Raw genomic sequence first — 13,237 nt, 5'->3', positions numbered from 1 at the left:
TAAGATGATGATGGAGTTCATATTTATTTCCCACAATGAGCCCACCCAAACAGAGAACAAAAAAGGTTTGATGCAAAATTGGATATGGGTGGGTGGCTGGACAATGAGGGTGAGCTTATAAAGTAGGGATGAACAAAAGAAAAGGACCCCCCCCTTTAAGACAGGATGAATGCATACATTTGTATTTCCCACTCTGCACAACTCATTGAACTTCATTTTCAAAATGTCAAGGAGAAATAGCCTTCAAATGCTTCCATTAGATGGAGGTTCATAACTGTGTGACATTGTCTGTGCCTCGATTACTCTGCTTTAAAAAAAATAAAAAATCTCTGCACTGCTCTCACAATAACACTCCTATCTAGACAAAAGGAGATGGCAGGGTAGAGGAACAGAGAGGCAGGAAATGGGTGGTGTGCAGAGATGGGGGAATTTATTCCTCATGAAACTCACCTTGGAAACGACGAGGACTTCAATGCTAACAAATATTTAATCCCACTTTGTATTGACCTGAGCATATAAAACGGACTTCTAATTCACAAACAGTTAATATCACACATTGTAGTTGCAGCAGGGATGCATTTTTTTGCAATATGATGGACGTTATCCATAATATCCCAGTTGTCTAAATGGAACAACAAGCTGTATGAATATGTGATACAGTTAAAACAAACAACTGATAATATGATAGAAGAAACAGGACAAAGACAAAAATTGGTGAAAAGTTTGTACTTATTATTTATTTCTGCCTTCCTCCCAAAGGAGTCCAGGTTGCCAGACAAGAAGTGATGAAACAATAAATAAAAAGAAAAATCTTTGAAACAATTGCAATACAGATGTGGACTGGGAATGTACGTGTTGAAATGACAACAGAGGTGGCACCTGTCTACTATTCATGATGGGGAAGGATGCCAAAGGTGCAGTGCCACAATCCTAAATTACCAATTCCTGCATTGTGTGGAACAGACCCCCTGATAAGATGGTATCTGCAGAAGATCCTCTCATCTGTAGAGCACACTGGTTGACTAGCTATATATAAGGAGTAAAACAATGTTTCAAGGTCCTGTTACCAAGCTGAATAAGGCTTTCCTTATACACCCAAACCAGTGCCTTGAACTTTTAATACACATTATTTATATATAACAAATATGGGGGGGGGGGCTGCATTCTTCAAACGATGTGAGTCATGACTTCTGCTACAGATTTTCTTCTTAAGGGTATGTATTAACTGAAATGAAATGAATTTTTCATAAAAAAATAAGGACACCTGAAGCATTTTTCTGGATCAACCAAAGAAGGCTCTTGATGCAATCAAATATTCAATCACATCTTGATAAAGGATACAATAAAATATAAGAACATAAGGATATCAGATGTATCTGTTGGATCAAACCAAGGCCACGTTCGTATCATACATTTAAAACACCATGATACCAAATTTAAATAGCCATGGCTATCTCCAGAGAAACCTGGGAGCTGTATTTTTTTAAGGATTCTGAGAGTTGGGTTAACAATCTGTCTACCTTCAAAGGGAACTCTGGCAATGTCCCACCTAGTCCAGCATCCTGTTTTCACAGTGGCCAACCAGATGCCTATGGGAAGCCAATAAGCTGAACCTCAGTGCAAGGGTTTCCCCCCTTATATGTAATGGCCTAATATCCCCCGTGAGCTCCTTCATTGGCTCAGGATTTGAACTTGGATCTCCTTGGTCCCAGTCCCTGACCTTCTGGCTCTCAATATTGATCCCAATTTTCGCTGCATTTGAAAATTCCCTCCAAGTGCTCTTGTGTGAGCAGAGCCATCAAAGCAGCTCAAATAGGAAGAATTCAGTTGCAACTCTGGCTGAGATATATTTGTCATTGAGAGTGTATGTGTTGGTAGAGATAGGAGGAGATATCCACCTGTAGTTGTTTCTTGAGGAGTTAATTATAACCATCTATTCTGTTGTCTTAATTCAACTAAAAACATAAAAACAAGCAGGACTGCTTGAACTTGACTGAATGCTCAGAGCAATTTATCAAGTTGGTAAGTGCTGGCCGCAGAGCTAGCAATTGAGAAAGTGTGTGTGTTTGTGTGCAAACCTGATCAGTCCTACGTATAATGGATATTTTCCACAATTAATGCTTACCATTATGTGAAAGGTACACAGTCAACCTTCTCATGCAGGACAACTGCAACTGGGTTCCTAAAATCTACACATTTGTATTTGTATTGCAATGCAGGGAGGGGATTGGCTGTTGGTGGTGAAGCCTTGAGGTTTATTTGGGTGATGCGTCCTGATGTCATAGAGAAGCAAGGCAGGAATGAGCAAGCTTCTGTGAGCAGAGCTGTTCTGGTCCAATGGTTGCAAATGACTGAACTAATTAGGTATGAGAGAAAGAAGCCTGGGAAAGATAGCCAGAGTAGGGTAGCCTAGCCAAAGAATAATTCGCTTAGGAAATGTGGAGGGAGACATAGGAAAGAAAGTGGTTGAGGAGAATATGGGGGAATGGCAAACCTCCCTTGCAGAATCTAAAGGGGGGAAGAGGAATCTGAATGAAATAATGGTAGCACTTACATGATTCAATCAATCAATCAAAACTTTATTAGCAAAGCCAACAGGCCACAGCTATACAAAAATTAAAAATAAAATAAGAATAAAAGGAAGATACATGATTCATGATACCTCTCTTTTAAATCAGAACCAGTGAAGGCGGTAAAGGTCCTGTGTGAGTGTCTGGAAGCGGTTGGAGGATGGATGGCGGCTAACAGATTGAGGTTGAATCCTGACAAGACAGAAGTACTGTTTTTGGGGGACAGGAGGCGGGCAGGTATGGAGGATTCCCTGGTCCTGAATGGGGTAACTGTGCCCCTGCAGGACCAGGTGCGCAGCCTGGGAGTCATTTTGGACTCACAGCTGTCCATGGAGGCACAGGTCAAATCTGTATCCAGGGCAGCTGTTTACCAGCTCCATCTGGTACGTAGGCTGAGACCCTATCTGCCTGCGGACTGTCTTGCCAGAGTGGTACATGCTCTGGTTATCTCCCGCTTGGACTACTGCAATGCGCTCTACGTGGGGCTACCTTTGAAGGTGACCCGGAAACTACAACTAATCCAGAATGCGGCAGCTAGACTGGTGACTGGGAGCGGCCGCCGAGACCATATAACACCGGTCTTGAAAGACCTACATTGGCTCCCAGTACGTTTCCGAGCACAATTCAAAGTGTTGGTGCTGACCTTTAAAGCCCTAAATGGCCTCGGTCCAGTATATCTGAAGGAGCGTCTCCTCCCCCATCGTTCTGCCCGGACACTGAGGTCCAGCTCCGAGGGCCTTCTGGCGGTTCCCTCCCTGCGAGAGGCCAAGTTGCAGGGAACCAGGCAGAGGGCCTTCTCGGTGGTGGCGCCCACCCTGTGGAATGCCCTCCCACCGGATGTCAAGGCGATGGAGAACTACCTGACATTCAGAAGACATCTGAAGGCAGCCCTGTTCAGGGAAGTTTTTATTATGTGACATTTTAGTGTATTTTTCATTTCTGTTGGAAGCCGCCCAGAGTGGCTGGGGAAACCCAGCCAGATGGGCGGGGTACAAATAATAAATTATTATTATTATTATTACATGAATCTTTCTTGATACATGATTCTTTCTTGTTCTCTACTCCTATGGTTGATTATTGCCTCAACATGAGAGAAAATGCACTACAGTTCAGCTGAGGAACACATATTTTGGATATGCAGAAGGTCCATAAAGACATGAGAAGACTGCTGTGGATGCCCGGAGGACTCCCAAGGAAAGGTAGAGGATAGGAGGCTGAGGGAACACCACAAGGGATGGTGTTTGGAAATGGGTGAGATGCTGCCAACTCTGTAGGCAAAAGGGGACATAACTGGGCTCCTGAGCCCCACAGGGGAGCCACAGAAATAATACAGTTGGTCAAGAGAGCCATGGACTCCAAAAGGTTGAAAACCTCTGGGCTAGACCCAGAAAGTTCCATGCACAAGTTGAGTACTATCTCTTTCTTCAGAAGACATGTCAGTGGCTGACTTAGTACCCAACAACTCAAGGAACATAAAGTGATGCCAATGCCTCACAGCTTTCTTTGGGCTGTTTAATAAACCTTTAGCTTTCTCCCCATTTGTGTGTTCATTTTGCTCCAAATCCAAAAAGAATCTCAACCCCTTGGCAGAACAAATGACTAAATAATCTGATCTGGTAGGAGACAGCTTGCAATGCTGTCCTGTAGGGAAGGCTGGGGCTCAGTGGTAGAGCACATGCTCTGCATTCCCAGGTAGAGATGAGGAAGAGCCCTGTCTGAAATCTCATGTCTGTCGGTCAGTGTAGATAACACTGAGTTAAATGGGTCAATGATCTGACTTAGTATAAGACCACTTCCTACACTCCTACAATTTCCTGCAAGTCTCTAGAGGTAATAACTTGGTGGCAGATACATTCCCATCCCCCTAGTTAGTAGATGACACCACAGAAGTATCACTAGGGTGTGCTGTAGATACCCATCAGCCCAAAATTTAACTTCCATTCCTGCAAGTGACTCTTGTGGCTCACAGTCAGGAAGTGGATCTGACAAGCTCGAATAGAACTGTCAGATAAAAATTGCACTAAATATGGGCTTTTGTTAAGTGCCCCACATGAGACCACTTGCTGCAACAAAAATGAATATACAGGGGTCAAATGGGCAAGGATGGCATGGAAACGTAGACTGTGTGTTCCATGTAATTTGTCACACCTAGTGAGTTTTCATTCCTCAGTAGTTGCACCAATCAAGCAGGGCTGGAAGCTGGAAGAGAAAGAGAGATAGAGTTTGGGGTTTAATTGGCCTGTACACTGAGTGTGTGGCATTGGGTCCTTATATAACTGATCTGCTCTTATCTCATAAAAAGCAAAGGCAGCTTTGTTGCTCCATAATGGAAGAAAAAATGCTCCCAAATCCACAGTTGGACAATACCTTTAATACGCAGCAATCTGGGAAATGGCAAGTAGAATCACACCTCCATATCTCTCTCTCTCCCTCTCTCTCTCTCTCTCTCTCTCTCTCTCTCTCTCTCTCTCTCTCTCTCTCTCTTTCTTTCTCTATCTATCATCTGTCTATCATCTATCTATCTATCTATCTATCTATCTCTATCTATCTATCATCTATCTATCTATCTATCTATCTATCTATCTATCATCTATCTATCTATCATCTATCTATCTATCTATCATCTATCTATCTATCTATCTATCTATCTATCTATCTATCTATCTATCTATCATCTATCTATCTATCATCTATCTATCTATCTATCTATCTGGTCAAGTAGCTTGACACAGTTTTAAAAGATCATAAGTGAACGGAACTTGAAAGTAGAACTTCACATTTGTAAGGGAGGTGAGAATAATGGTTTCTGCAGAATCATGCTCAGCTCTTGGCTTTCCCCCTCCTGATGCCTAGGTGCCATTTCCACCACTGATGAGGAAGCTGCACTAGTTGTTGCCTCCCAAGTGCCCTTATGCACTGCAATATACATTAATAGTTGTTTAGCTGTAGTTCTAGTTATCTTAGCCAGCCCCTTCCCAGCTACTGGTCTCCTGTTCTCCACCTGCTCCAAAGCCTCACATCTAAAATGAATCCTGACACACCAGTCTTCTTAGGGGAGGAGGTCATTATGGTCCTTCCCTTTTCCCTTCTGACCATCTATGCTCCTCTTTTTTGTGTAATCTTTCAAGATAAAATCAAAAGTCCCTAGAACCATCACCTGCTCCCACAATTATGACTGGATGGGGGAGGGAAAAAATATTGTATGTTAGCTGGTAGCCAATCATTACATTACACTGCTACGAAAGTGTTAAATGAGTAAAGGAATAAATGGTGTCTGATTAAATGAAGGAAAACATGGTGTGATGTTTACTGGTTGTTTGTTTGTTTGTTTGTTTGGTTGGTTGGTTGGTGGATTGGTTGGATAGATGGATGAATAAAGGTTGGGTGCACCAATGATGGATGGATGAATAAATTGTGGATGGGTAAATAGATGGATGTTGAATGAAAGGATGGATGGATGGATGGTGGATGCTACATGGATAAAAAAGGCAAGAAGAAGGCAAAACTAGGTCTAAATAGTCCCAAATAGGCATACAATGATAGGCCTGGTGCTTGGCAAATGTGAAATGCCTAATAGCCCCGAAACTCAGGCCAGTATCCTATGGGCACAACTTACTAGGCAATACACATGGCCTCCTAGGCAGCCCATGACCATACCACTATCTCCTTCAGTGCTGGGCCCCAACATGGACCTTTGGCTACCTAAGGGCCTGCAACCCTTTTAAATAATAATAATAATAGAAATAATAATAATAATAATAATAATAATAATGCTTTATTTAAGCATATTTACAAACAAACAAACAATAAGGTACACACACTTAACCCCCAAAACCAAAAAGAGTAAAGGGAAAGGGTAAGAAAGAAAAAAGAATGAAGTACCACATCCATGTGACTCCCCTCCATCAGCACTCATCATCTTTGAGTCATTTAAGTTCTTATTTACATTGCATATCATTTATTGCTGTAATTCTTTTATAGCACTATTATGGTATAATATCAAGTCACCTTACAAGCTTAGTCTAAACATATCAGCATGTTATCTTTAGATCAGTGTTTGTTCATATATTCTTCAAACCTGCAACCCTTATGCACATGGCCTGCTAGTCCACTGACCCCAAGCCCTCCTGACAGATGGAATTGGCAGAATTCCTGCCAATATTAGCCATCAGAAATAATAATAATAATAAGTTTTATTTATATCCCGCCCTCCCCAGCCGAAGCCGGGCTCAGGGTGGCTAACAACACTAAAACAGTACAACATTATAAAACATTATAAAAATGAATTAAAATCAAAATTGATGGCAACCATAAACTAAAGTTTTGTAAGATTGCCAAAGGAGGGAGTCAGGCTGCGTCCTGACGAAAGGCTAGGTGGAACAGCTCTGTCTTGCAGGCCCTGCGGAAAGATGTCAAGTCCTGGAGGGCCCTTGTCTCTTGTGACAGAGCGTTCCACCAGGTTGGAGCCGCAGCCAAAAAAGCCCTGGCTCTAGTTGAGGCCAGCCTAACCTCTCTGTGGCTTGGGACTTTCAAGGTGTTTTTATTTGAAGACCGTAAGTTCCTCTGTGGGGCATACCAGGAGAGGTGGTCCCGTAGGTACGAGGGCCCAAGGCCGTATAGGGCTTTGAAGGTTAAAACCAGCACCTTAAACCTGATCCTGTACTCCACCGGGAGCCAGTGCAGCTGGTATAGCACCGGATGAATGTGATCTCTAAGCGAAGACCCCGTAAGGAGTCTTGCTGCGGCATTCTGCACCCGCTGGAGTTTCTGGGTCAGTCTCAAGGGCAGCCCCACGTAGAGCGAGTTACAATAATCCAGTCTGGAGGTGACCGTCGCGTGGATCACAGTGGCTAGGTCAGGGCGAGAGAGGTAAGGAGGCAACTGCTTAGCTTGGCGGAGATGAAAAAATGCCGCCTTTGTTATAGCTGCAATCTGCGCCTCCATGGAGAGGGAGGTATCGAAGATTACACCCAAACTCTTAACGGACGGTGCTGGCACTAATTGCACCCCCGCAAGAGATGGGAGTTGCCCCCTCAGTCCCATGTCGTCCCGTCCCAGCCAGAGGACCTCTGTCTTCGAAGGATTTAGCTTCAACCGGCTCCCATGTAACCATCCAGCCACAGCCTCCAAGCATCTGATCAGTGTGTCTGGGGCCGAGTCCGGGTGGCCGTCCATCAACAGATAGAGTTGGGTGTCATCAGCATACTGATGGCAGCCCAGCCCAAAACTCTGGACAAGCTGGGCGAGGGGGCGCATAAAGATGTTAAAAAGCATCGGGGAGAGTATTGCACACTGGGGCACACCACACACCAAGGAGTGGCGGGATGACAATTCCCCCCCAAGCGCCACCCTCTGTCCCCGACCAGAGAGAAACGAGCGCAGCCATTGAAGGACTGTGCCCTGGATCCCCACGTCGGCAAGGCGGTGGTCCAAGAGTTCGTGATCGACCATGTCGAAGGCTGCTGACAGGTCTAGAAGAATCAGCAGCCCCGACCTGCCTCGATCCAGCTGCCTGCGGAGATCATCTGTTAGGGCGACCAGAGCCGTCTCGGTCCCATGACCAGCGCGGAAGCCGGACTGGAATGGATCCAGAGCCGATGTTTCATCCAGAAACCTACCAAGCTGTTCAGCAACCGCTCTCTCAATCACCTTACCCAGGAACGGAAGATTCGAAACCGGGCGGTAATTGGATAGATCTAAAGGATCTAATGATGTTTTCTTTAAGAGCGGGCGCACCACTGCCTCCTTCAGTTCCCCTGGGAATGTCCCGGTGCCAAGGGACAGATTGATGATATCCCCCAGGGGGGCCCGCACCTCGTCTGGACACGCTCTAATCAGCCAGGACGGGCACGGGTCGAGAGGACAAGTGGTGGGCTTTCCAGCTCGGAGGAGTCTGTCCACATCGGCTGGGGATATCCAGTCAAAGTGGTCCAATACTGAACCCGAGGACAGTCGAGGGGCCTCCAGTTCCTTTATTGTATCCAAATTGGCAGGGAGGTCATGGCGGAGCAACAAGACCTTCTCCGCAAAAAAGCTCACAAATGCCTCACAGCTGTGTGTCAAATTGTTATTTAAATTTGGCTGTCCTTCGAGGGACGTTAAAGACCGAATTATACTAAATAATTGCGCCGGGCGAGAACTAGCGGATGCAATGGAGGCCGAGAAGTAGGACTTCTTCGCAGCCTTCACTGCCATCTCGTAGGTTTTCATAAAAACCCTATAAGATGTTCTTGAAGCTCCGTCACGGGCACCCCGCCATACTCGCTCTAGCCGTCTGAGGTCCCGCTTCATTTTCCGGAGCTCCTCGGTAAACCAGGGAGCCCGGTTTCTACGGGGTCGCAGAGGGCGCTTAGGTGCCATCTCATTGATGGCTGCCAGGAGCTGGGTATTCCAGGCCTCAACAAGCTCAGTCAATGAGTCGCCAGGGGGAGAAAGGTCCCGCAAGGCTTGACGGAATCTATCAGGGTCCATCAGCCTCTGCGGGCGAGCCCAAATTGGCTCGCCACCCAAGCAGGGTGGGGGTGGAACGTCAATCCTGGCTTTCAGAGCATAGTGATCAGACCATGGCACCTTCATCGAAGGAAACATGATCACATCTATACCGATGCCAAAGATCAAATCCAGCGTGTGGCCTGCTTGATGTGTGGGGCCCGAAACAAACTGGGAGAGTCCTAGTGTCGCCATGGAAGACACCAGGTCCAGAGCCTGTGAGGAGGGAGTGGCATCAGCATGGATGTTGAAGTCCCCCAATACCAATAGGTTAGGGAACTCCAAGGCCCAGCCGGCCACCGCCTCCAGCAGGCCTGACAGGGTGGCTGCTGGTGCGCTAGGTGGCCGGTACACCAGCCAGACAGCCAAGCTCACCTCGGAGCCCCACACTAGGCCAACACATTCAATGCCGGGGATCGATGGCGATGGTAGAGCCCTGAAAGAACAATCTTCCCGGATTAATAACGCCACCCCTCCCCCCCGGCCCACAGTCCGCGACTGGTGGAGGACGGAGAAGCCCGGGGGCACCATCTCTCGTAAGGTAACAGTATCCCCTTCACGCACCCAGGTCTCAGTCACACATGCCAGGTCAACCCCCTGCGAGGTGAAGAAATCTCGTAGGGTGGCGGTTTTGTTGCCTATAGACTTGGCATTGCACAGCACCAGTGACGGAGGTGAGTAATCCTTGCTCACCCTACCCTCATCTCTCGGGATGGGGCGCAGATTGGAAGGGGTACGAGCATATCCGTATCTCGATCCCCTTCGCCTATGACATCTGCCCCCACCGCCATACCTCCCTCGCCCCTCCACAGTAGGAATCCCAAGCCTCATATTCGCCTCCATTTACAGAATATAAAAGCAAACAAACAAAAAACAATTACACGAAAACAAAACCAATCCCCACCCCACTTCACAATGACCCCACCCCAACCCAAACTAAGACAAAACAAAATAAAAATACATAGATAAAGACCACCGTTTATGGTGGTACAACAAAGCAAAAAATAAAAGCAGTTTAAAACATATAAAAACACTTCAAACAACCGCTGCAGCAGCACCAGTGTCCCCAAAGCTGCGGCAGTGGTGAGCGTGGGCCCCGCCCCCTGGCCTGATAGAGAGTGGGCCTGCAGGGGGAAGAGCCGGGGGAGCCTGCAGGGGGAAGTCCAAGACCAGGGATTTCTGGGGGTGGGAGGGGTGAGGCAGAACTGGCCTGGGATCAGTGGGCTCCTGAGCTGGTCCTGCTTCCATCACATAATGGCATTAGGCCTGGTTCAAATCTGATCACTGTGCCAACTCCAGACTTGTGCTTATGGAGCAACAGCTGCTTTCCCCCTGGTTGCTGTGCTCAGCATGCCTATGAATGCTGGGTAGCCCTACTGCTGAACGAAGGGACTTCAGATTACAGTTTAAGTTGAATTAATTGATTTGTGAATGGTTTATTAACCTTTTAACATGCCGCAGGACCAACTGTTGTTATAACAATTATTATAATGATTTGATCTTGTGGCGAACACAGCCTGAAGCCCACTTCCCACATTTCTTACCTGCTGAAGCTCTTTAACAACATGGCCACATCATGGAATGAATACGTTCTTCTTTTTAAAAAATAAAGAAATAATAATTTTGCTGATAAACCAAATTCTGGTTTTAAAACGTATAATTATGATACATTTGCTTGTTAATGGGATAATAACTGCTTGGAATAGCTTTGATCTCAGCAACCATCAGATTCCGAATAAGAATAAAAACAAGAATAACTATAACTGTGTTGTTCAGTCAACATTCTCCAGAGCCCACAAGAATTAGATATACAGTGATGCTAGTTATTAAGAAATCATTCAAATTTAATGAACGTGACTCACAAGCTGGCTTTAATTAACTGTTATATATTGTGCAGTGCAGTGCTTCATCAATAAATCATTGTGCATTCATAATTGTAAATGAACATTTCTGAAAAATGTATTCAGGTAATTAACAATTGAAGTGCCAGCTCTCTCTCCTAGTCTCTTATTCTATCTCTCTCCTCTCCCCCACCCCCTCATCACCTCACCTCTAAACAACAGCAGATTTGGGAAAGCAGAAGCTCTTGTGTGTTACCGGTGCTACAGATTTGCCCATCTCTCGATTTAGCAGGATCTATATGGGCATTAAGGAGATGAGTCCATGCACATATTGCAAATTTGCTTTAATTTAGTAGCAAGATTTTTTTATTTTTTCATGAGCTTTGTTAGTTGGCATGTTCCAAATCATGTGCCTTCCACCGTGACTATTTCCAAAGAAACTGCCATGTTAGTTATTTGAAGCCAAAACAAAGTAAGAGTCTTGTGGCACCTTAAAGACAAGCACATTTATTAAGGTATAATTCATAGACTATAGTATATTTCACCAGAAGCATGATGTAGTTTGCAGAGTTATAGGGTGTGTGTGTGTGTGTGTGTGTGTGTGAGAGAGAGAGAGAGAGAGAGAGAGAGAGAGAGAGAGACTGAGAACCTGGAGCCTTTCTGCTCCCATTTTAGTCAGGTGTTAAGAAAGCTGAATTGACAGTGAGTTGGGCATCTTATCTCCATGGGGCCATTAACCAAGTTAGACTGTCTTTCTGTACATCAGAAGGAAATTCACTAAAAGATACATTGCTGAACCTTGGGATCCCTTAGAAATCAGTCAGGAGTTGTCTAGTCAAAAAATTAATAATGGCAGAAAAATGTCTTGAAGAAAGCTGACCTTCTCATGAACCATGCAACCACAGGAGAGTCTTATGTTAGATGCATTCAAAGTAACCCTCCCATACTAAGTTCATGTCATGCAAGAGTGAGACTTTGCAGATCTAGCATATGAACCCTAGAACATGATCTAGAATCCCTTGCAGTGCACGTGAGTTCCATCAGAAATTAATCAAGGTGGAAATGATTTGCCTGAGGCTGGAACTAAGAGAAAACTCCATCCTAAGAGAAGAGGGGTGGTATTTCTTTGCTACTTATGCACATGATTTGGGCAGAACTAATGTGAGAAAATCTGAAGCTCTGCTATCTTTTAACCATATTAGAGAAGCAGGGTGATTCAGATCATGTATTCTGTTCCAGTGATTTGATGTTATTAAGACTCATTTATTAGCAGCCTGAATGTGGCTGTAACCTATTGCTTGGATAACAAAACCAAATACACCTTGAGGAACAACCTTCCAAGTCAGGAAGAAGTGAGGCACGTAAATTCAGAAACATATGCTGCATTTAAGTAATAGGGCATGTGAATTTAATCGAGAATAATAAGGAAATTCAATTACAGCAAACGGAAGGTTGGAACTTGCCATTGCTCCGAGGAGTGGAAGACTGTAATTGAAGCAACCTTCCCTTATGCACAGGTGTTTGGTCTTTGATCCTTTAAGAATTTACATTCTTCGCCAGTTCTAAATAACGATGGATGAAATTGAAATTTAAGATCTTGGAACAAGACTGACGTGAGGCCAATGTCAATAAGACACCTTGAGCTACACAGCTAGAGTAAGAATTGTGAAAATAAGAGTTTCCCGGGATGTTCAAATGTTATTGTATGAGCCATGATACAGAAGATCACTGTCATGGTACTAGGCTCACTCCCAACAACAGTACACAGATGATCAATGTCTTATTTATTAAGTAAAACATAACCTTTGTCTTTAAGCAGCTTCCCTGTGACTCCATAAGGTCTCCAATTACGGTCATTTAAAGGGCCAAATCTGTTAAGCTTCAATAGTAGAGCTGAATCATCCACCTTTACATAATTTCTTGGTCTTATGCATGAACAGTCTACCAAAGTTGTCCTCAGCTGGCCCTGGCACAAGACCCACATCTGCCTACTGCTGTCACTTCCTGGGTTTCCAGTTGCTGTCAGGATAGCAATCAGTGGGCAACTGAGCTACCCCAATACAGTGGACCCTTCTGCATTTCAGCATATTTTCATTCCAGGAAAAGTCTAGAAAGTCATAGAAAAAGACTAGTTAGTGAACAGAGTTCTGCTGCTTCATACAGTGCTCCCTCAGTAGATGTAGGAAGGTGAGACAAGTGGTTGGCCAAAGTTATCTCTCTTAGCTCCTCTTGTGCCCTTCCCTTGCTACATTGCAGCCCTCATGGAAATTATGAAATCATTGTCTCATCAGAAGAATGTATCCTAGCCCAGACACTGCATCCAGTGCTGCTTGGTTC

The sequence above is a fragment of the Podarcis melisellensis genome (genome assembly GCF_964234715.1).
Source record: "Podarcis melisellensis genome assembly, chromosome: Z".
Classification (NCBI taxonomy): domain Eukaryota; kingdom Metazoa; phylum Chordata; class Lepidosauria; order Squamata; family Lacertidae; genus Podarcis; species Podarcis melisellensis.
This window is presented reverse-complemented; position numbering follows the sequence as displayed.